The following is a 24,977-nucleotide window of genomic DNA, read 5'->3' on the forward strand; positions in this document are numbered from 1 at the left end:
CGTGGCGCCATCTGGGGTTCGCCTGAGGCACTAGGTGCAAGATTACGCAAAATTCGCAGATGAACGCAGTGGAGCTAACGCTCTAAGAAGAAAATTGGAGGGCCACTTATGACGCCACAACGCGTTAATGGCTCCTGGCTATGGCTCCCTTGCGGTTCCTCTTTCTTGTAAATGTCATTTGCTACTCGCCTAATCCATAATTCCTTAATTTGTGCCTCTAGTACCTCACACATGCTCATTATAGCATGCAGTCGTCAGATACCCCACTATGTGCAACGCCTGCAGCTGATACAGACATAACGCCACGCTTATACATGCCGTACGAACTTGCTCGCTTATAACTTACGGGCAACATGTCTGAATTGGGATCGAATGTTCCCGGAGAATTCGATTCCCCTCACTCTCGAATTTCAAAAGAAGAAGCCCCACTTGGCAGCTCATGCCAACGCGGACGTACAGATCATGGTCCCAATATTGGTACTATGTTGGCGATGTTCAGTTCTACATAGAGCCAGTTAATTTCCAACACACTTTCAATGTTGGGCACATGGTTTGTGCTGCCTGGGCTCGCGACGACGCACAAACTGACGAGAACAAGATCTAGGGAAGCCACAGTAATCGTTAAAACTTTTGTCAGCGATGTACAAACTTTAGCGCAAGCACAGGCATCGATGACGTTGTATTATTCATACCTGATTTTCACTGATGCCGGCTGTATTCGATAACAGCACTTCAATTGTAAGATAGCGGCAGTGACTGTGAAAAATATTGATGTGCACAGGCGCGATCGAGAAAAAGATTCACAACACAATTTTTGTTTTCGTAATGACCTTCTCATCTGCTGTGCTTTCTAGGTATTCTTGTTCCATTAGCAAGAAGCAAGTGAAAATTCATCGAATTGTATTCGACATGAAGCACGTGGTAAAGCGGCAACGTCATAAACAAGAAATTTGAAGGAATACAAGCGCCATATACTAGTCTAGTTATACACCGCGATTTCGCTGGTGTACACTTAATTTTTTTTTTCACGCATAACCACAAAGCACTTTATTTTTGTGTCATGAAAGCAAAGAGGATAAGCAATAGTTTTGTGCAACTGGCCTATGAGCCGGTCGCTTGATGTTGTTTGTTAGCGCAGGGGAAAGCAGAAGTGGTTTCGAAACAAAGAGCCCACTCGCATGCAATGAGCAAAAAAAAAAAAATTATACAAAACAACTTGTCTCGAGCTTGTCATCCTGCGGTTGCAACTGAAGACAATATTCCCTTGTTTTTTATCATCACGTTGGAACAATGAGAAAAGCAGAAAGGCGAAACTGAAAACACGGTCATCAAGGCAGTTAATCGATCATAAAAGCAATGCGTTGAAAACAACTCCAACTAAGAACGCCCTGACATTTCATGGAGCTCTTGAACAAAGGCGGTTAAGACATCAAACAATATCTTCCATAAAAGCATCCACACTCTAAAAACAGAAGGAGTACTAGAACTCCATTTGGAGGAGTTTTCGCTTGTCCCATATACGACTCCTTTTTCCAGAGTAAAAGAACTCTCTCTAGCCATAGAGTAATCGGACTCCACTGATGGAGTACTGCGCTACTCCTGTGAATAGAGTAAAGGTACTCCTCCGAAAGGAGTAAAACTACACACTGTAGTAGCGTCCTACAACTCTTCCAGGAGGAGTTCAAGGACTCCACTGATAGGAGTGCCTGTACTCCTTCAAGGAGAGTTTTATTTTACTCCTCCTGATGGAATTTCATGGCCTGTTTTACATATCCTACCATTTTTTAAACCAGTTCCAGCCATATGTTTTGTAGGACTCACTTTGGCCATACCTTCCTCTGCAAAACGGTGCATAGTATTTCCACTACACACTGTTCAATGGTGAATGTACAAATTTTTTCCACACTTCTTGCACCATACACACAACAGTCTGTGATGTGAAATCGGTGCTTCAATAAATAGGGATGCAAAAGCACGCTGATGACAGCTTTTATTTTCTCACAATTGCTGTGCATGCCAGCAATACATTTGGGATGTGCTCTGTGAGGTCTAGGCCCATCAGTGTTTTCGACACCACAGTCTAATTGGCATTAGATGCCCAGAACACTGCTACAAGCCAAGTGATCCTGTGAGCAAAGTTTTAACCAAGTGATCCTGCCGCTCGACCACATCGCAGCTTGCCGAGCCGAGTGAAGCCGCTCAAGATATCCTTGCATTTTCCAGGTGCCTGCTTATAGAATAAAAACAATGCAAGGGAGGTTAAAGCAAACCATTATAAGCAACTAAACATACTCCTAATCTCAAGTTTTCATTTTAACCTACAGCTAATGCAACAAAACAAAACTTGGTGTGAACGCCTGGGGTCGCCACCTAGGTATGCCCTAGCAGTGGCACATCATGACAAAGTGTAGACTTTTCATTCCAAATCATTAAACAAAGCTAGTGATCTAGAAATCCACATACTTCGTTTATTCTGACTGCCAATTTGCTATACCTCAAGTGGGAATACCACTATGCTAGTCCCTCAGAGGCTAAACACAAGCCTGGCCGGCACTGGACCGTTTGTTGCTCGAGAATTGGCTTTGGATGTAGAACACATGCAGCTGTACTGGCGAACCTCCACTCCCTCTGGAGTTTACTGAGGCCGCTTCTGCAGAGTGGCATCCATCTACAACTAAAAACAGCGCTGCAGAATCTGAATTGGAGTAATGCAAAAGCACGGAATCTGCTGTTGGTTGCTTCTGTTTGCTTAATTCACTTATTGTTTACCCATTTTCTTTGGTACTTTCAAATTGTGCACCAATCCCTTCCTATGCCCTTCTTCAGCTAGACTTCCGGTTGGTAGTGCGACGTCACAGCCTCTAGCTCACATTATCCACTTCTTGTTTATTCATTTTAGTCTTTGGTACTTTCAAATTGCACAATCCCTTCCTATGCCCTTTTTCAGCTCTATTTCCAGTTGCGTGGTCACACCTTTGACGCCACTCTAATTGACTGCCTTAACTACTTTAGTCTTTGGTACTTTGAAATTGCATGCTAATCCCTTCATATGCCCTTTTTTAGCTCGACTTCAGGTTGTGTAATATCACATACTTGAAGTCACCTTAATTCACTGGTTTAATTATTTTAGTATTTGATACATTCAAATGTGGCACCAAGCCATTAGCTAATGAGACCATTTTTGCCTTTACTGTTTCATTTTTTGCCTCTTATTAATTACCTAATTACCTTAATGGCCTAATTCTTTGCACACATTACATCACCCTCTATCAATTAACACCACTCATTAACCTATACGATTTCTCCATCACTCACAACTGCTACGGACATGATTTTGCATGTTTTAACTCTAATTAATTACCTAATTACCTTATTGGCCTAATTATTATTTCGCACACAACACTACGTCACCCTCTATCAATTGGACTCATTAACCTCTACCACTTCTCAATTACTCACAACTGCTGCAGAGAACTTTTACATTTTTGCCTGTAATTGCAGAAAAATGAAATGAAGATGTGAAAAATGAGTGCACTCATGATACTGATGTACAGGGTCCTTCAAAATATGTGCGAACACGGCGAAGCGTTCGCACATATTCGCATATTCGCACATATTCGAAGCGTTCGCATGTGCCACATTGTTTCGATGCGCGACCGCGCCGGATGCGCTGACGCTCACGGAGCGCGGGCACGCTTCGCCGTGTTCGCACATATTTTGAAGGACCCTGTACATGTACGAATTAATGTGCCTTCCTGACTAAGCACAGGGAGCTGCAATCCGCGCTAATGCCCGAGAAAGCCCTCAAATAGCAAGCCATGTAAAGTAAACCGAGTATGGACTTGAGATGAAATGCATTTTACAAATCAATCGGCTTAATGCGCATAGTATGACGCAAACATCTGCACTTTTAAATGGTGAGAAGAGATATGTTGCCCCACACACACAAAATAAGTAAACAATGGCAATGGAAAGACACACATGATGTCCATCACGAGTGGCAGAAATAAGCACTATCCTTGAGATTGTACGATATGTCATGTTCAATGAAGTACCGCACATGCTCACCACTTCCATATCACCTCTGTTGTCTGCTAGCTACCCAAGCGCAGCCCGCACTAAATCATCCTTGTGAAAGTCTGGCATCCAGCAGCATATCGTCGAGAAAAAATGAACACATTCTGGAGCAACCAAAAGTAGCCCCCCTCCCCCCTACACACAGAAAAATGCAAGAGCTGGCTCCACGCTCGGGCGCCCCGTAGGCTAATGAGATAACTTAAGTGCACTCAAAAGGCAGCACGTATGCAGAAACTAAAATAAAAAAGAAGAGTAAGTGTGACAAATGTCTCAAACGTAATTTATATTCATTATTTTACCTGTTTTTGCTGTGCTTTTGGTCATTTATTTTTAATGTGACAGTATTGAAGGCCCCATTCTCCCCAAAATCTTGCATTATTGTTGACAATGTCGTGAGCAAATAGTCATAAGCAGGGTTCTAGCATTTGGTAATAAGCAGGTGACATTTTTGTGGGTCAGGCATTGAGTTTTGGTGTTAGTTTGTGTGGCATCATGAGGCCGCATGAGATGCCGAATTGCTAGGAGCTCCTTGTGATTGAAGAGTGAGATGGCAATCAAGCCCCTCCGAGTCGCACTTTTATACAATTGTTAAAGCAAGTATATATATGTCAGGTTGTCTTTCGGATAATGTGGTAGCTTATCACTGTATGTTAATAAATGTTTGAAATAAATGGATCCGTGACGAAGCAACTAGCAGCATACCCTTAAAGGCAGACTTTAGGTATCCCTGCAGGTTTTAAAGTTAGGTTTAATTTATTTTTCCGAGATTTTTAACACCTGCTTTCCTTCCGGACTTGGTTTCCATTTGTAGCACCGCGTCGATTTAAGGTGGTCTCTGTTCCTGCAAGGGTGGAAAAATGAGCTAGCTGGTAGTTCATCTCTGGGAAAAAAAAACAGCACTCTCTTGAGACAAGGACAAAGCGTTGTGTTGACATCTTTCTTTTTCAATGTCTTAGGAGTGCAGTTTATTTTTTTCCCAAGCTCTCTATTCTTACTGAGTTTTTTCATTCCACCCCAGATGCATTACCTACAGCAATGAAGAAGATGAATTTGTTTACGCATTATCGCCTACTGTTGTTTATTTTTTTTAACCTAATTTAACAGCTGCCACATGTGTGTGTATTCGATATGTCAGACTAAAGAGAAAATCCTCGACAGCTTGGTACCAGTGAGTACTTATGGAACTTGTTGGTACTGGTTTCACTACTTTTTTCTAGCTCTGAAGTAGAGCCCACCTATATTGGCCTCAGCTATCACAAATGCTTATTGTGAACGAGGGTGGAGCTACTGTCAAAATATGTGTTTATAGCCTTGAGTTTGAGACAAAAAGAACTACTGAGGTCACCCTGCTTTGTTATAACGAACAACAATGCACCATAAAGTCACCCTACTGTCAAAACATGCATGAAGATCAGAGTATATCCTAACTCCCATTATCATCCTCAAAGAAAGTGTCGAGCATGTAAAAAACAGTGCAAGAAACTATAAATCAGAAGCACTAGTAAAGTTAACCACTGCCCGAGCACATGCTTACAGGCTACAAGGTCGATCAGTTGGTCCGTCAGTGTGCCGGCTAGGCAAAACTTCTGAAGTGTGAGCAGGGTCAGGGTAGCAGCAGCTTCACTAATGCTATTCTACACTGGCAGTGATCAACCACTAACAGGGCTTTGAGAAGTTTGAATACGAGCCACGAAGTATGCTTTGTTAGCCGAACTGGTCACATGACAATGTGTCACCTGCCCAACTGGATCTGCACCTTCTCAATTACTGGAGCGTGCAGATAGCACACAGAGCAAATAATCTGCACCTCTCCTTTGTAGGTAGAGCAGTGCACACTCATCAATTGAAACTAGACAGCAGCCGATGGTGTTATGCTAAAGAGCCACTTCCTACCAGGCTTGTTGGTATGTGCAGATCTACTTGTGCAGAAAGGTTGCTTCAAAAGTAGAGCAACGGCGACTGGGTATCAGTTTATTTAAAGCTCGATGTGCAGCTAGAATGCTTTAAACAAAAACTATGCGTACAATTGATGTTCTGCATGCACATCTGCTTGGTTAGCCTTTAACTGTTGAGGGTTGATGACAAAAACACCGACCCACCTAACCACCAGCTGTCGTGAACACCTCAACTGCTTTATTATTGCATTCCTAAAGCAGCACACCCACAACCAATGACTGCATCAGGCGCCTGAATGCTTGGATATCTGACTTTATTTGTATTTAACAGTAAACAAAAAGACAATGTGAAGGTGTATGTATCCATAGATAGCTCTGTTGCTGACTTTCAGTGGTCAGTTTAAAGAATGTGTAAAGGCCAGCACTTTTTCACGTGTTTATGTACATAAAATTTAGTAAGGGTTACATTTTTCATTCAGAACTGATACTGGTGTCTTTCTAATGCACCGTTAATGTGTGGTAAAAACTGCAGATTCAGTTCTTACAAAATTAATGCAGTCATGTGATTTATTTCCCAGCAGATGACTGCGGTTTCACCCCCAGGGCACATATATGGCAATTTTGCAGTGATCTTAACTGAAGGTGTAAGGAAATAGCATCATGAAAAGGCAAGCAATTAGCTGAAAGAGCATAAACAAGACCACTGTAAAGGCAAATTGCTTTACGTTGCTAGTGGGGACGCAATAAGTATGCTTATTACGGTTGCCTGTGCATAGTGTCACTTTTCCTAGAAGCCTGAAACAACAGACGGATGCATTGCTACAGACATACAACAGATATCTTTCAGCAGGGTGGCAAGAAGGGAGAGGTAGACTGCAGACTATCTTTGCATAATGCAGTCTAGCACTTTGCCAAGTGTAAATAATACTGAGAAAGGGCAACCCTTTTATGCAATACATTTTCTCAAAAAGCCTAAACGACCTGATCATCCATACCAAGGAAATATAGAGTGCCTTTTACACTCGACTAAGGGCTACATTTATGTATGAGCCACTCCTTGTAAATTTGGAACCTGTTATTTGGAAGGAAATGGAATCTGCATAGTACAGTGGCCCTGCATACACCCCGAGGTACTGCCCCTGCCTGCTGCCATCATTATCATCGTCTAGCTCTGTGGTATATAATGAACAATTCAGACACATCTGTACTTTGCGCATGGCAGCAGTCAACCACGTAATGACACCATGAGGTTAGCTTGGAGTGTCACTTTAGCCTGTCTGTTTGCGTATTTTCAAATCTTTGCATGTGATGTCCCCAGATGCTGTTGTTGTTCAAAGGTTCAAATATATGGGTATTTGAGATGCAGAGACTGTAATTGATTACTTCATATACCAGGGAGATGAGGAGCCAGGTTTTAGTACTGCAGACAACAATAGCAAGAAACAAGAATAAGAGCTGGGGCGGCCCTTACCCTATCTGTAACATGCTGATGGGAATCTCAAGAAGACATCGGACCCGCCACATGCCCGAAGTGTTGCACACCAGCTGCAGAAGTGGATGTTCGCCACCTGCTGTGCACTTGTGCAGGGACCATCAAGGACAGATTCAGCAGGAAGTAGGACTAACTGCAACAAGGCAAGCGGACTTCTCCAAATGGCTCACCGACAACGATAAGAGCAAGAGCCTTCTTCGGTTACTTATGGAAAACAATTTAGATGGGTTTTTATAATATGCCTTATGGCGAGCTTGCAGAATAAAAAAAAACCTAAATGTATGTGCAATTAGCCAGTTATAGCATCATACTGTATTGCACAGCTGATTCCACCGAATATATTTGCAAAATTGACTGATAATTGCTACTTTCATGCAAGATCCACACAGAAGTTATATCTAGCAGAGTGTAAAAGTTTTAGGATTGCCACCACTTCCTTTTTTTGCATGATGCTTGCCATACCAAATTCAGTAAGCACCCTGACCCTGTCAAGCTAACGTCTAAGCTCTCTGGAGTGCTTATGTTCTTTTGACCGAGTCATTGGTTGTGGATAAGCCACTATAGCAACGCAATAATATAGTAATCGAGGTGTTCACAACAGCTGGTGGTAGGTAGGCTGGCATTCTTGTCATCGATCCTGAATAGTCAAAGATACTGCGGCAATGCTACCAAGCACATGTGCATGCAGAACATACATTATACATGTAATATTTGCGTAATGCACTCCACCAGCCCAACAACCTTTAAGAAAGGTGATATCGGATCGCTGTTGCTTGGACCACAAAGCAACCTTTCCGCTCAATTACGTCTGCACAGACTAATAACACACTGCTACCTACACTCTGCAGTAGTGGAGAAGGCAGAGATCCAACTAAGAAGGTGATGCATTGCAATGTGACCAGTTGGACCAACACAGCATACTGCGTGACAAGTATTCAAACTAATTAAAACCCTGTCAGTGGTTCATTTCCTGGCAGTGTAGAGAAGCTGCTGCTACCCTAATTCTGCTAACACATCAGCCCTTACACACATACACACTGAGTGGCTGACCTCGTAGCCTGTGGGCATGTGGTCAGGCGGCAGTTAACTTCACTAGCAATGCCTACCGCCTTAGTGTTTCTGCATACTAGGCACTTTCTTTGAGAGTGATAACGGAAGGTAGGATATGCTCCGATGTTCATGCATGTTTTGACAGCGGGATAACTTTATGGTGCATTGTTGTTCAATATAACAAAGCAGGGCAACCTCGGTCGTTCTTTTTATCTAAAACACAGGGCTATAGACATAAGAAAAAAAATATAATACTACAACATTAAGTGATAAGGCATAAACAAAGAGGCATGTCCTTCTTCATTACTGTAGGTCATGCATCTGAGGTGAAATGAAAAAGCTCAGTAAACAGAGAGCTTGAGAAAAAATAACAGCGCATTTTTGAGACATGAACAAAAAATGACAACACAGCACTTTGTCGAGTGTGCAATCATTTTTTCCTTTCCCAATATGAACCAGCAACTAGCCCGTTCTTCCACCCTTGCGAGAAATGAGACTACCTTAAATTCACACAATTATAAATGAAAACCAAATCCGGAAGGAAAACAGGTGCTAAAAACAGCCCTCGGATAAATAAATTAAAATTAAGACCTGGAGGGATACTTAAAGTCTGCCTTTAAGGGTATAATGTGGTAGTTTGACTGTCTTCAGTCTGCATTTCTACAAGGTGACCCACCTTTTCGTACCTGCATACTGCTATTCGCTTCGTCACTGATCCATTTATCTCAAACATTCATTAGCATACAGTGATAAGCTACCACATTATCTGAAAGACAACCTGACATAGATATATATATACCTGCTTTAGCAACATTGCACAAAAGTGCGACTCGGAAGGGCCCATCTCACCCTTCAATCGTAAGGAGCTCCAGGCAATTTGGCATCTCATGCGGCCTCATGATGCCACACAAACTAACACCAAAAATCAATGCCTGACTCACAAAAATGTCACCTGCTTATTACCAAATGCTAGAACCCTGCTCATGACTTTTTTGCTCACGACGTTGCCACCAACAATGCAAGATTTTGGGGAAACGGGGCCTTCAATACTGTCACATTAACAATAAATGACCAAAAACACAGCAAACACAGGTAAAATAATGAACATAAATTACATGTAAGAGACATTTGTCACGCTTACTCTTTTTTATCGTTAGTTTCCGCATACGTGCCACCTTGTCACTGGGCTTAAGTTATTAGCCTAAGGGGCGCCCGAGCGTGGAGCCAGCTCTTACATTTTTCTGTGTGTATGGGGGGGGGGGGGGTCATTTTTTCTCTGATGATATGCCACTGAATGCCACACTCTCACAAGGATGATTTAGTGTGGGTTGCGCTTGGGCGGCTAGCAGACAACAGAGGTTATATGGAAGTGGTGAGCATGGCGGTACTTTAGTGAACAAGACATTTCATACAATCTCAAGGATTTAACAAAACTTGAACTTGGGCTAGATGGTGCATTGTAATTTGACTGAAGATAAAGCGCACGGGAAGACGCACACAAGAGAAGAAGACACAGGACACGCGCTAACTCACATCTGGTTTATTGCAGCAATAACAGCAAATATATGCTGAAAAGGGTTCATGCGCAGTACATAAAAATCCCATAAAGACAGAGGAAAAAAAATATAAGGAATATTACAAAACATTATCAAGGAATATCACAAAACCCGATCAAGAAAACAGATCTCTGCCTTCCAGAGCCGCACCGACGTATCGCTGACACACCTATCTCCCCTTTTCCCGATATGGAATGCCTCCAACAGCTCACGCGCTGTCTTGTCACGGCCTCTGCCCAGAATCTTAATGTCAGCCAGTCGCGGCTCGCACGCAGTGCAGTTCGCGCAATGCGCTGCCAAATTTGACCCTCCACTCCTTAAAGCCCGCAAATGATCCCCTGCTCGATCATTAATACAGCGCCCTCTCAGTGTTTTTTACGGCTAAAACACATAAGCTGAATGTGCCTTTTAGGTCTGTTGTTAGTGAAAATGGTACTTGGCAGCATGTTTTAAGCAAGTACCTTCAGAAGCATTTAAATTCACTGCAGTTTCAAGACCCTTTTTAACGAAGAATTCGAATGAAGTGGTGAGCTTTCTCGAGGATAATAAGTCGATTGGCTATGTATTCTCTGTAGACGTGGAAGATTTATATTATTCTGTGCCTCATGCTGCCCTGTTCGTTGCTGTTAGAGATGCTATTGAAGAAAGTGGGGTTGTGCAATTTCAGAACTCTAGTGGTCTAACAGTGGATAATTTTATGCGTTTGCTTGAGTTTTATATTAGTGTTACGTTTATCTCTTTTGAGAACAGATTTTATCGCCAGAAACAAGGGATATGTATTGGTTCTTGTGTTGCCCCGGTTCTTTGTAATGTGTTTTTAGCTTTTGTTGACCGCGCCCTTGAGCAGAGCTTTAATGGGAAAGGTGTTCTAAAGGTATTCCGGTACGTGGATGATTTTCTGATTGTTCTTAACAAGCTACCAAACTCGACGTACACTGACGCGGTGGGTGGGATTTTGGACAACTTTCGGCAGAATGGGAGAGGTCTGGTTTTCACTCATGAACTTCCTTCACAGGGTTCATTGCAGTTTTTAGATATTAACGTTACTTTAGGGAATGATCATGTTTGTTGGTTGTACGCTCCGCGGGCACAGAAACAACTTTTGCCCTACTCTTCGGCACATTCTAAAACTGTTAAAAGAGCTATCGCTAGCCAAAGCTTAGGGTCTGCCCTCACGAAGTCGTGCCCGCATGCTGTGCAGTCGAGTTTTAATAGGCAAATACAGTGGTTGCTGTCTGCTGGGTACCCCTGCGCCGTCATTATGTCAGTGACGGAAGCCCTGCTCCGGAAAACCAAGCGAGCCATGTTTGGAAAGAAAACTGTTCCGGTGAGAAATACGGCTAAACCTGTTGTGGTACCGTATATGCATAAGGTTGCGCACCACGTGAAGAAAGTGGCGAACAGACATGGCGTGCCGGTGGTGTTCTCCGCTCCGAAGAAGATGGCGGAGCTTTGCTCACGCATTTCGCGTGCTGGAAAACCGAGCGGTTGTGAGAAAAAACATGCCAAGCGGTTTGTCGACTGCTGCATGGGGGTCGTTTATGAGATCCCGCTGACCTGTGGGAAGGCCTACATTGGCCAAACCGGGCGCTGTATTAATGATCGAGCAGGGGATCATTTGCGGGCTTTAAGGAGTGGAGGGTCAAATTTGGCAGCGCATTGCGCGAACTGCACTGCGTGCGAGCCGCGACTGGCTGACATTAAGATTCTGGGCAGAGGCCGTGACAAGACAGCGCGTGAGCTGTTGGAGGCATTCCATATCGGGAAAAGGGGAGATAGGTGTGTCAGCGATACGTCGGTGCGGCTCTGGAAGGCAGAGATCAGTTTTCTTGATCGGGTTTTGTGATATTCCTTGATAATGTTTTGTAATATTCCTTATATTTTTTTTCCTCTGTCTTTATGGGATTTTTATGTACTGCGCATGAACCCTTTTCAGCATATATTTGCTGTTATTGCTGCAATAAACCAGATGTGAGTTAGCGCGTGTCCTGTGTCTTCTTCTCTTGTGTGCGTCTTCCCGTGCGCTTTATCTTCAGTCAAATCTCAAGGATAGTGCTTATTTCTGCCAGTCGTGGTGGACATCTTGTGTGTCTTTCCATTGCCATTGCTTACTTATTTTGTGTATGTGGGGCAACATATCTCTTCTCACCATTTACAAGTGCAGATGTTTGCATCATACTATGCTCATTAAATCGATTTATTTGCAAAATACGTTTCATCTCTCAAGTCCGTACTCAGCTTATTTTACTTGACTTGCTGTTTGAGGACCTTCTCGAGCATTGCCGTGGGTTGCAGCTCCCAGTACGTACTCGAGAAGGCACATTAATAAGTGCATGTACCGTCTTTGCCAAAAGTAACCAGGCTGCATGTTTTGCTTCTTGCTTGTATTCTGAAGCTAACATGGATCCCCTGAGGATCATAACTTTTTGGCAAGTGAAGACAGGAGCTCTCATTTATGTTGCACCAATTTACAGCATCAGAAGTTTTATGAATTCTCTGCTAACCGACTGAGAAGCGGAACACGCAGCCTGGTTACTTCTGGCAAAGACAGTACATCAGTATCATGAGTGCATTAATTTTTCACGTCTTCATTTCATTTTTCTGCACAGTGAAAAAAGAATGTGTTTTCGGAAGCACTCAGAAATATTTGAGAAATGCCAAATGCATGCACTATCTATCGCCTTATTTTTTCCCAATCTTCCCCGTGTGAGCCATCATGCATGAAAAACAACATGCAAGGCCGTACTGCCACGCTGGTCATGCTAGCAGTTGTTCCCCACAGTGAAGGCACAGCACACACCATTGGCTGCTTTTGTACCAGCCCCAATTGCATAATGAATTCAAATCAGAGGTGTGCTGCTAAAGTTTTATTAAAGTAGAGGCGCTTTCATATTAAAAACATTCTTATCACTGCGGACAGGAGACTATGCACGGTGGAGCGTCGTCTGAAATGCAGGCTGCAATATCAAAGGACTTTTTTTTTCTTTGCAGGGAGGGGGGAGGGAGTTGATTGACTCAGTGACCGACCCTCAGAAGAAAGCGCTTGATGAAGATGCTACTGCACAAAAGCAATATAGAATAAGGCATGTTTCCTTCAGCATAAGGCATGGTCAGTCAGCTTATCAGCTTTAGCTTATCGACGCATGATTTTTCGCATTACACTGGCGACGACGCCAGCACGACCAGCACCTATCACCGTAGTGTGAGGTTTTCGGCCCCGCGACACCGACGGAACTGATCAATGGAAGGTCGTCAAGAGGTACTGCTTTGTTTAAAAGTTTTGTCTGCTCCTTTAATGTTGCAAGGTATGCTCTCGCCTCAAGGTAATGCTTGCTTACTCTTAGTTTTTGGACCGAAAGAGCAACGGCAATACCTCAGCAATCAGGAACATAATGCTAACCCCTCCCCACTTTCGTGGCGCGGGTACACGGCGGGAAGAAACGGACAAGTACCTTTTTATATGCGTGAGTGCTTGTTGCTAAAACAAGCTAAATCTCATAGTGCAAGAATAAGATGCTTCTGATTGTATACATTGAATTATACAGCATGAGCCCGTCCATTTCAGCCTCCTCGGCAATCTCTAGACGAAGCCCAAAACAAGTCCGAGGATCACTAAAGTCGCATATTATAGTAAAGGCTTTTCAAGGAAAAGAGAATATGCGAATAAAATATTTTTGCTGAAAAAAAAAAAATCTGTGACCACCATCCAAGCATGAATGCAAAAGTGCAGCCTACATAGACTACATCGCGAATAGCAGACGACATGGGAATGATATCTCATGACGTCAGCGGCCAATGGTTGCCAGACCAGAGAGCCAATTTCAATAATAATAAAAATTATTTTTAAAACTATCTGCTGCACCGAATGAACTCAAATTTCGAGGATTTATAATTTAACGTGTGAGGAGTGAAATGCAATAACTAGTTTATGCTCAGTTGTTAGCTGTCGTGACCACCTTAATGAATCAAGTGAAACGTGATAGTGCATGCATGCGTTACATCTTAAAATATTTCTGAGCAATTACCAAAGTATGTCCTTTCCACTGCGCTACAAAAGTAAATACCGAACACTCGGACCGTGTATCGCATGCTGACGATATACTTGCATGAATGCGCATGCCTGAGTGCACAGGGAATTGAGGTCTGCTCTAGCGCTCGAGAAGGTTCTCGAACAATGCTGTAAAATAAGTTGATGCTAGAACTTGACAGATCAAATATAATTTGCAAATCCGAACTCATTAAGCTCAATATGGAACGAACATCTGATCTTGTAAATTATGTGATGGGAGACAATGTCACACACATACAAAATATGTATGCGGCGACAGTTAAAGATGTAATAAATGAGCACTGCAGATCAGCTGAAATGAGCACCTGCCTGCACATTATTAAAGACACCCTTAAAACAAAAGATAATTTCACCCGAAGCTCTGCGGTCCTAGTCAATAAAAACAGCCGCAGACATTCCTCACCTCCCCATCACCTCTCCGTTGTTTGCTAGTTGGATGCGAGTAGCCAACATAAAATCATCCTGGCAAGTCTAGCAGCCAGCAGGTAGCCCGGAACTGTCCACCTGGAGAAAGACTAACGCCAGAGCAACCCTAGTAAACAAATGGCTGGGCTGTACTCAGGCGACCTGCGGACAATGGATAATCTAAGAGGCCCACTGATATACACAATGATAGTCAAGGAAAGAATACATATCATCAAATATAAAGCAAAGTCAACTAGTGTATTACAAAAAAAACAGCATTGAAGAACTGTGATTGAGTCCCCTTGAGTACAATTACATGTTTGGCAACAGAACAGATACAGTGACTTATAAACAAGAATCACTGATTCTCATGTGCTGCCAAGCAGAAGCACACCTGCTGGAAGGGCACAAGATCAACCAGTTCACTAATTATTGCCATTACTTAACACAAGACAATGACAACAAAATTATTAAACCAAGCATTGGCTGAAGGAAGTGCTTGAGAACAATACACTCAATCAGTGTCACATGCTGCATGGCAGCAATAGCAATAAATCAGTTGTCAAAATAAGGTAGTGATCCATTTTATGCAATTACCTACACAGATCATTCTCTTAAGATTAAATAAGGAGTGCAACAATTAACACACACATAGCATGGAAGGTAATAGTAGGCCTGTAGTAACTGCACTTAGCCACAAAGTGATTGGTCAAGAGGTTGTACATGGGTTGAATAGCATGCCCACATCTGCTATACTGTTCTTTAAGGATGTTACTCCACATTAGCACACTTCAGATGAACAGGCAGCATGAGCAGACAAACGGCCTTGCTCATATTTTATGTTCTGAAGACGGTCCTATACAGCAAACAATTGAAGAAATGCAATTTAAACACTGGCCAAACACACCCATTTATGGATCGTTCATTTCTCACTTTCTGATGTGAACGCTTTTTCAATCTGTAAAATGGACAGTTATCAACATGCATTGCTTAGAGCTTCAGCATGGCTACGGACCTATAAGGCTGCCGCGATACCTCAAGCGAAAAGATTCTGAATTAGAGGGACATCACTGGACAGCGCACTACAGAAAAGCAACTGGAGTGGCTGAGGCTTCAGAGGGCATAATCATACATACTTACCGGGATGAAGACCAAATCAAAGATGCTTCCCACTATCTCACCAAAAAGCAACCAAAAAGAATTTACAAATTGTTGCCTCAGTTAGTGACAGCCTGTTCGTAACAGGGGGTGAGATAAGGGCCTTAATGTGTCAGATAAATTTATTAGGCAAAGGCGTGACAAAGCAGGATTCAGATAGGATGGCTACACAAAAGCCCTAACTTTAAGGCATTACTGGGTGGGCCTGTACTGGGTGGGCCTAGAAACAAAAAGAGTGCTGCCTAGTTGCTAAAAAGTAAATGATTATACTTTTGTCTTTTGACCTGTGGCTTGCTTTCTTATATACCATGTTTGTTTTGCTGCCAAGGCTGTAACTTTCATTAAATACTGCTATTTTAAGGTATGATCCCCTTTATGTCAATGGCCTCAGGCCAAGCACTCAAAAATCCTTAAACATGTGAAGGGGGGGAGGGGGGGGGGAGGTTACCACAAAGACAGCCTCTCACCTCTTCCCTGCATTGATGGTCAGCTGAGCTCCCAAGCTTATTTTGTAATCATTGCCACCAGCTCCTTTCTCACCTGCTAAAAGGACCTTGCAAGGATAGAAAAAGTTGTCGGGCTAATGGTGTTGATTCATGGTTGACAGTGCTTAATTAACCACACGGACAGAGTAAACACATAAAAGACGAACAAAGGCTCTGAACTTTAACCTTATTCTGGAACCACTGATACTCTGCTTATATACCCATAAAGGCACCGACTAGTGGTGATTTTCGACACTTGTGACAAATAAAAACAAAAAGAAGTACCGTAAGAGCAAACCCGAACAAGGGGAGAACAAAATAGGCAAATCATTTTTTAAGCCGCCAACACGTGGAACAACGGATTAATAACAGAAAAAAAAATGCAATGGTTAACAGAAAATGGGTAACAGACGTAAGCTAACAATTACACAGCAAAACGCACGAGATGAAGTACACTAAAACTGAAAGAAAAAGTGCATGACAAGAAAGATGAAGCCAACAATTGACCGCTAAATGCAGAAGATGAGCACTAAATAGCTAAAACAAAGCAAATTAAGGAAATGCTCATGAGCAACAAGGGTGAAGTCTACAATTACATTGCGAAAGGATGAAGATGAGGTGCATAAAACGAAACAATAAAGATAAAATGTCAAGAAATGAATTCAACAAATGTTATAAAGCTAAAACCAGGCTAGATTAGAGAAGTCCATAAAGAAAGGCAATCTTTTTTTCCAAGAGTGAAATGGAGGGGGTACTAACACTATCATCCTTGAGCCTGAAAATCTTGGCAGCTTTAACTATTTCATGTGTCAGCTTATAACGATGAGTTTTTAACACAGTTTTTTTTCGAAGATTGGGTGGCATGGCTTCTTTAAGTCGGTTCCTGCAGTGGACGGGCAGATTCCTGGGGGATATACCTGATAAGTCATTTTAATGCTCCATTAGCCTTCATCGGCCAGTTTGGTCCATGTATAGCTTACGGCAAGTGAAAGGCTTAGAGTGAGCGCCTTCCGCACGTGCTGCTAAGGGTTTTCTGTGCTTCTTAGTGTGGCCTCTTTTTTATTTAATTTTTTTTGCTTTTCTTCTTCATTAACGATTCATCAAAGCTGCAATAGTTGCTCGAGGGCAGAAAACAACGTCAACTCCTGCTTTCTTTTCACTCGTCGTAGAGTTGTGGGAAATTTGGTGCATGTAAGGAATCCCTGGAACATTATCGTGTTGCCTATGTGCTTCAGCACTTTTTCTGAGACAGTGGAAAGGACTTGTAACGGGTACCCTGATTGCGTGAGCCTGCATACCTTTTTCAAGAAGCTTTCTTGTAATTTGTGCTCGCATGACTTGTTCAGGGCATTGACAAGGGCAGACTGGATGATATTTCTTCTAACCAGCTTTGAACAAGCGGAGTCATATTATAGGAAGGGCTAGTTGCCCCTTGGTTCAAATGCCCAGCTCACGTGACTGGGTGTGAAGATGCTTAGTTCCAAGAAGCACATGGAATCATTGTCTGGCATTTCTTGCTTTAATTCAAGGGGAGCCAGGATACTCTTAAAGACACTCAAAACTTCAGGTACTTCATGAAAAAAGGTTTCTACGTCACGGTCTAAATTAACTGAGAAGTCGTCCCCAAAGTAGAAAATTTTTTGAATTCGTGAGTTTTCAAAGTGATTCCTGAGACTACTGTCATGCATAACTAAGAACAGATCACTGAGCAAGGGAGTAAGTAATACATGATATGATGCAGATCCCGTGCTTTTGGATAAGGTGTGAATCATTCCTTTCTGCAAATGTTTATTTTAGATACACAGAAAACAATTCTAAGAGACCATCTACAGAGACACCACACTCACTCTGGGAGGATATGGTTCCATGTTGGTCAATAGCTTTGCGAACGCATTTCATGAGGTCCATCTTGAGGTATAGAATAAAACAAGCCTTTTGCATTTATAGAAAAGGCATGATAGGCTTTGTTTCTTTTCCCGTTCAAAAACCTAATGACTACATCTGCATTCTTTACCAGAAAGGGATCATCGATAAAAAGTAATTTCAGGTTGCCATGCAAATACATAGTGACGTCTTTCTGCCAGATATACCTCTCGTGCCCTCTGTGCGTTATTGTTTCGGAGGATACCTGGCAGAAAGACGTCTCTATGTATTTGCAAGGCAACCAGAAATTGCTTTCTATCGATGATACCTTTCTGGTAAAGAATGCAGATGAAATCATTAGGTCTTTGAACTGGAATAGAAAGAAAGCCTACCGTGTTTTTCTACAGATGTTAAAATTATTTTATTCTATACCTCAAGATGGGGGACCTCATGAAATGCGTTCGTGAAGCTATCGACAAACCTGGAGCAGTATCCTTCCAGAATGAGTGTGGTGTCTCTGTAGATGGTTTCTTGGTTATGCTTTCTGTGTACCTAAAATCAACATTTCTAGAATGGAATGGTTTACACTTTATCCAAAGTCACAGGATCTGCAATGGATCATGTATTGCCCCGTTATCAGTGATCTGTTCTTAGCTATGCATGACAAAAGTCTCAGGAACCATTTCAAACACTAACAAGTTCAAAATATTTTCTGCTTTGTGGATGATTTCTTGGTTCTTTTCGACTGTGACAAGGAAGCCTTTTTTTTCATGAAGTACCTGAAATTTTTAGTGTCCTTAAGAGTGCCCTGGCTCCCCTTAAATTTATGCACGAAATGCCGGACAATGATTCCATGCACATCCTGGAACTAAGAATCTTCTTTACACTTAGTTATGTGTGCCGGGCAATCCGCCTTTTGCGCGAGGATGTGGCACCATCATGCGGGAGCGGGCGGGAAACACATTGAGCGGCAGTGTAGCAGACGACGCGAGAGCGCACCATACGAAATGGCCACGCCAACGCTGGTAGAAAGCGAAAGCTTCCCCCCTTTTTTGGCCTCGGAGCGGAAAGTAGTGACAGTGATTGCAGCATATCATGTTCACGCAGTATGGGGGAAGGTAGAGCGTTTTCACAATCCACTCATAACGCACGTACGCATATACTATCTTCGTATTGTAAGAGCGTGTAGCGCGGGCCGTGTTCGACGCGTGCAGGTTTTCGGCAGACAGGAGAGCGTGGGGGCAGAGAGAGAGAGGGATCTCAAAGGGCAAAGCAGCCAGGGGTTTGTTGATGCTGCAGAGCTAGGTGGAATCGTATCCTGTGACTTTGAGCGGCACATATGCGCGGGGTGTCTTGAGTTACCGAGCACAATGCGGTCACCGCGGCACCGGCATGGTGCAATGGGCGTCGCTTCCTCCTCGCGTCATCTACAACCGTGCAGCTATAGGATTTCATCCACGAAGATCGGCAGAGAGTCACACATACACACCCCGTGAAAAGGGCATTGTCCTGGCCGAAATGCACACCTGCAGGAAACGCGCTGCATTTTTCTGGCAATGGATGATTCAGAGCTGTAGCCGGTTTCTGGCCTCAGGAGTCGGAACGGATGTGGTCGCAGTGGTGAAAAAGTTCTCGGTGCGCAGAGAATGGTCATTCTGTTGTGAAAGGATCTCCAACGTTCATTTCTGCCTCCGCCGCGATTTCTGCGGAATCAACAACTTGGTGACACATATGTGAATCTCCTACATATCGGATGCGCATCTCGGTCAGGAACCAACCCTGTTTTACGTCCAGAGCGATCCACTCTGCAAGTGAACGAGCATGAACCCTCCAGGAGACTCATTTATTGTGCCGGGCGGTTTCCTTGCCGTTGTGAACGGTTGAACGAAGACGACGATTATCAAGCTCCCTAACGAAGTGCATCTGATTGCGTACATTAAAGGAACAAAGTCCGGATGCATTGGCGTGCACGAAGGCGAGCCTTTAATTAAAAAAAAAAATACTGTGCGTCGTGCAAGTGCGTCATATGCTCCGAGCGGCAAAAACACAGATACTACAGGTATGTATGCATCTAAGCGAAATAGGCATGATGAAAAGTACCTACTGGTTTTCACCCAGGCTGTAGCGCACCAGTGATAGCTGCAATGAGGATTTCTTCGGTGCGTGATTGCTTCAGTTGCACCGGGGCCTGAAGGCGATGTATTTTGTCCCTTCTTATCTTTATGTGCGAAAGGGCTAGGTAGCTTAGATATCACAGGCGGCTGTGTGCGCTAGGCCGTAATATTTAGCATGTTTTATCGTGACTGCCACCTCACTAACAAGAAAAAAAATAAATACGGCGTTTTAATGCACTGCCGTTCGCGAGCCTCATGACCAGCTCAACCACTCGGCTCGCTGACGACGGTGCATCACAACACCTTTTTTTTTTTCTTCTTTTTAGTCAGGCGGCAGTCGCAATAAAACATGCTAAATATTACGGTCTAGCGCACACAACCACCTTTGATATCTGCGCTACCCGGCCCCTTCACAACAAACGACAAAATTCATCGCCATCAGACGCGCCGAACAAATGCTTATTGCGGCTATCACTGGTGGGTTACAGACTTGGTGCAAACTCCGGTAGATACTTTTCATCACGCACATTTCCTTTAGATGCATACATACCTGTAACGAAGTGTTTTTCGCACAGTCGAGAGCACGCAGTCGGCTGCCAAGGTCGCCCATTCACGTCTTGACGCTTGGTTGCCCTAATCCAAGCTTCACGCCGTTGCAGGTCGCGGCTTGCCGAAGGAAACCTAACAAAACGCGTCTTGCATCCCGGCACGCCTCGAGAGTGGCAGACGTAAGCGGCACAGGTGGTTGGCATCGTTTTACCGAGGCTGTGAACGTACCGCGCCTCCAGCCCCCGTGCGTTGGCTATGAGTGCGGCGACGAGAAGCGCCGTCGACGCCTCTCAGTGTGTTTTCATCAGTCGCCGCTGGGGCTTCGCGCATGCGCAGAAAACTCGCGCAAAAGGCGGATTGGACCAAGGGGAAACAATCCCTTCCTAACATGTAGCTCCGCTCGTTCCAAAGCTGGTCAAAAGAAATATCATCCAGTCTGCCCTTGTCAACGCCTTGAACAAGTCATGCGAGCACAAATTGCAAGAAAGCTTCTTGAAAAAGGTATGCAGGCTCACGCAATCAGGGTACCCATTACAAGTCCTCTCCACTGTCGCAGAAAAAGTGCTGAAAAACACCAAGTGCAAAAACACAACCACTGGCTGAAGTGCACAGGCCACGCAAAAAGGTTGCAGTGATTCGTTGCATGCACCAAATTTCCCACAACCTTACGATGAGTGAAAAGAAAGCAGGAGTTGACGTTCTTTTCTGCCCCTGAGCAACTATTGCAGCTTTCGTGGATCGTTAATGAAAAAGAAAAGATGCCGCACCAAGAAGCACAGAAAACCCTTAGGAGCAGTGTACAGAAGGCGCTCACTCTAAGCCTTTCACTTGCCGTAAGGTATACATGGACAAACAAGCCTTTTTGATGCATCAATGAAAGGCTAATGGAGCATTAAAATGACTTCTCAGGTAATCCCCCAGGAATCTGCCCGTCCACTGCAGGAACCGACTCAAAGAAGCCATGCCACCCAATCTTTGAAAAAAAAAAAAAAACAGTGTTAAAAACACATTGGTAAAGCTGACACATGAAATAGTCGAAGCTGCCAAGATTTTGAGGCTCAAGGATGATTGTGTTAGCACCCCCTCCATTTCACTTTTGGAAAAAGAGATTGCCTTTCTTTATGGAATTCTGTAATCTAGCCTGGTTTTAGCTTTGTTACATTTGTTGAATTAATTTCTTGACATTTTATCTTTCTTGTTTGGTTTTATGCACCTCATCTTCATCCTTTCGCTATGTTAATTGTTGACTTCACCCTTGTTGATCATGCGCGTTTCGTTCATTTGCTTTGGTTTAGCTATTTAGTACTGCTTGTGTTCTGCATTTGGCAATGTCAATTGTTGGCTTCATTGTCGCTGTTCATGACGCTTTTTTTTTCAGTTTTAGTTCACTTCATCTCATGCATTTTGCTGTGCTAATTGTTACCTTTACCTCTGCTACCCATTTTCTGCTCTCCTTCCACATTTGTATTTTTTTTGTACTTATTAGTCCACTTTCCATGTGTTGGTGGCTTAAAAGATAACTTGCCTATCTCGTTCTCTCCTCGTTCGGGTTTGCCCTTTCGGTACTTTTTTTGGTTTTTATTTGTCACATTAGTTTTTGTTGCCACAAGTGTCAAAAATCGCCACTTGTCTGTGCCTTTATGGGTATATAAGCAGAATATTAGTGATTACAGAATAAAATTGAAGTTCAGCACCTGTGTTCGTCATTTATGTGCTCTTTACTCTGGCCGTGTGGTTAAGAGCTGTCAATCATGGCTTACAAGAATGGGCATTTTCTGCCGCAGCATTCTTTCCCTATCCTCACGGCGCACATTGTGAAAGTGCACCTTGAAAAGCTTTGTAGCCCATTACACTAGCTTGGCTTCCTAAGGTCGCTGATATGAAAGTCACTGAAAACATTTCAGGCCTTAAAAGCCATTTTGCAAAAAAGGGTCCTGCACACTGCAAATTCTGATGAGTTATGGAAGGCCATCAAAAGTGCGTGGAAAGAGCTGAAGCCGATGCAACACTGTCGTGCCAGTGCTCTATGACTCCTTGCCATGCCAAGTCTGCTGTCATAGAGCTCGGTGATGACTTCCTCCGCTACTCAACTTCCTGTGTGCACTCAACATTGGTCCCCACCCTCATTTTCTTTTTTTTGTGTGTGTGTGTTTCAGCAAGCACGCAGCAGGTCACTGAAATGTTTACAGATTTTTTTTTTAGATGTATGACATTTTGCATTATTTTGCACAGCAACAAAGAATATTCTTTATGACTCGACAATTAATTTGTGAGCCATTCTTAGCAGCTTCTCTTTCTTATGAGCATGACCTAAATAGCAACTTTACTTCTTTGAGGTTTCAAAGTGGCTTTATAACAGCATGTCCATGCTGCAGCTATAAAAAAAGTATGCATACTGTTTATAAGTGACTTTTCTACAGAAGAAAAAAAGTATGCCAGGAAGTGAAAAATGAACAATTCATTTTCTTCGGATTAACTCACGATTAGTTCCTTGATTGGCTGCTACACACGACACTAATCTTCAGAACATAAAGTGCAAGCAAACACATTCGCATACTCAAGCTGCTTGCCCATCTGAAGTGCCCTAATATGCAATGACGTCCTCAGACAGAACAGCCTAGGAGACCATGGCAACAGCTGACCGCACTTTGTGGGCATGTGCTTAGCCTAAGGCCGCGGTTCCTCCACTTGTACAGCATAGGTAGGCAAATAAAGCATTTATCACCATTAATCATGGTAGTGCCTTTTGAGAATCACGTGACGGAAGAACACACTTACGAGCTTAATGCTGTTCACGGGACGCCTTTAGCAACCAAGCAAGCATCCACCCTGAGCAAGCAGCTGTCTTCCAGGAGAACATTTTCAAAAACAGTGTACACCTGGAAGTGCAAGGAACAAAATTGTAATGCCTCAGTCAACCGGACGTAAACGTGACTGCCGATGCATATTTGTGATGATAAAAAATGGAAGTTATTAAAGTATGTATGCACAAGAACACATACTTCTGTGTCTACGGAAGAAAATTAGCGGTTACAGCACTGCCAAAACAAATAGCGCCTACGCGCCTCCCATGTTCGAACAAGCGACAATGCCACTGCTCCCAGTACAAGAAAATAGCGCTTGGTAAAACTGAGGCTTCAAAATATGTGCTAATGAACAGAAGTCTACACGCTTTTGCGCGTTTTAAACTTGCAGTTGCGGAAAAAAAAATAGAAGCGAACCTTACCTGAATGACTCCATTATTGTCCGGAGACCGTTGATGCCGTTGGCGAGCGAGCATTGAAAGCAAGTTGCAGGTCATATCCTGTGTGCGCGCTGCAAATGGTGAACACTGCGAAGGCTTGAGGCTTGCGATGCATTTCATAATGATATAACAGGGTAGTTTAAGAGGTCAAGCCGGCGGTAATAAAGGATTTCTAAGCGAAATACGATGTAACTGACAGGCCGCAAGAACAAACAACGCACAGCTAACGCAGCGCTTGAACTGAACAAGGAGAGCAACAGTTGCGCAACGCAAAAAAAAAAAAAAAAGAAAGAAGAGGGAGCATGAGTTTGATAACTATCAAGTATTTGTGAATGCATAAATTATTTTCAAATAATAAAGTTCATTTGTGAAGTTAGATGGTCGTAGGTTATTCATTTCTTCAGGTAAATTTAGTTTGAGCAGTTGACAGTTTCGTAGTTGAAAACAGTAGCAGACGACACGCCTGGAAGCCTTTACCCTTGATAGCTGATTACTACTATTTAATGCGGTATCACGCAGACAGGAGGAAAAAATGAAAAAGAAGCCTGCTTCAATGTCCAATACGGACACTTGTGCTGCCCGAGCAACAATCGAAACATGTGTGGTACGGAAAGTTATAATTTCTTTATCGCAGGAGTAAAACAACCTTTAACGCTATCTAAATCTGCAGGAGTAGAATGTTCACTTTACTCATTTTTTCTTGGAAGATTGAAAGGCCATTTCACTCTTCCTCGCATATGGCAGGAGTAAAGTGAGATCTGCAGGAGTAATTAGGCTCTTTGACTCTTGAAATAAGAGTTCCAGTTCTTAGAGTGCAGATGAAACGCAAGTGTAAAAAGAAAGCGCCAATTGTGTTTTTTTACAACAGATGCGCAAGCTTTTCAGCGAATTAAGAGAATTCTCGGGCTGTTGTTTTGGAACGTATACGTTCATATATCGTTTAGCACGTTGTTTCTTGCCTCCAATTCACGGAATCGCAGCTTTTCAATACAAAGAAAATAATCTTATTTAAGGAACAAC

At 43.1% G+C, this 24,977-nt stretch overlaps 1 long non-coding RNA gene across 2 annotated transcripts; it reads right to left on the reverse strand.

Moving 5' to 3' along the window:
• Positions 1 to 1,973: 1,973 nt before the first annotated feature.
• On the reverse strand, positions 1,974 to 24,214 carry LOC146199476 (uncharacterized). 2 transcript variants are annotated; one of them, XR_014705085.1, is made up of 4 exons: positions 23,940 to 24,214; positions 23,492 to 23,592; positions 14,543 to 14,654; positions 1,974 to 2,227 (listed from the first exon to the last, which is right to left on the reverse strand). It is a non-coding gene; the product is annotated as an uncharacterized LOC146199476 (long non-coding RNA). The 2 variants fall into 2 exon arrangements; XR_014705084.1 differs by lacking the exon at positions 14,543 to 14,654.
• Positions 24,215 to 24,977: the final 763 nt, after the last annotated feature.

This window comes from Amblyomma maculatum, chromosome 2, assembly GCF_055883805.1.
Source record: "Amblyomma maculatum isolate TAMU_Amacu chromosome 2, ASM5588380v1, whole genome shotgun sequence".
In the NCBI taxonomy this organism is placed as follows: Eukaryota; Metazoa; Arthropoda; class Arachnida; order Ixodida; family Ixodidae; genus Amblyomma; species Amblyomma maculatum.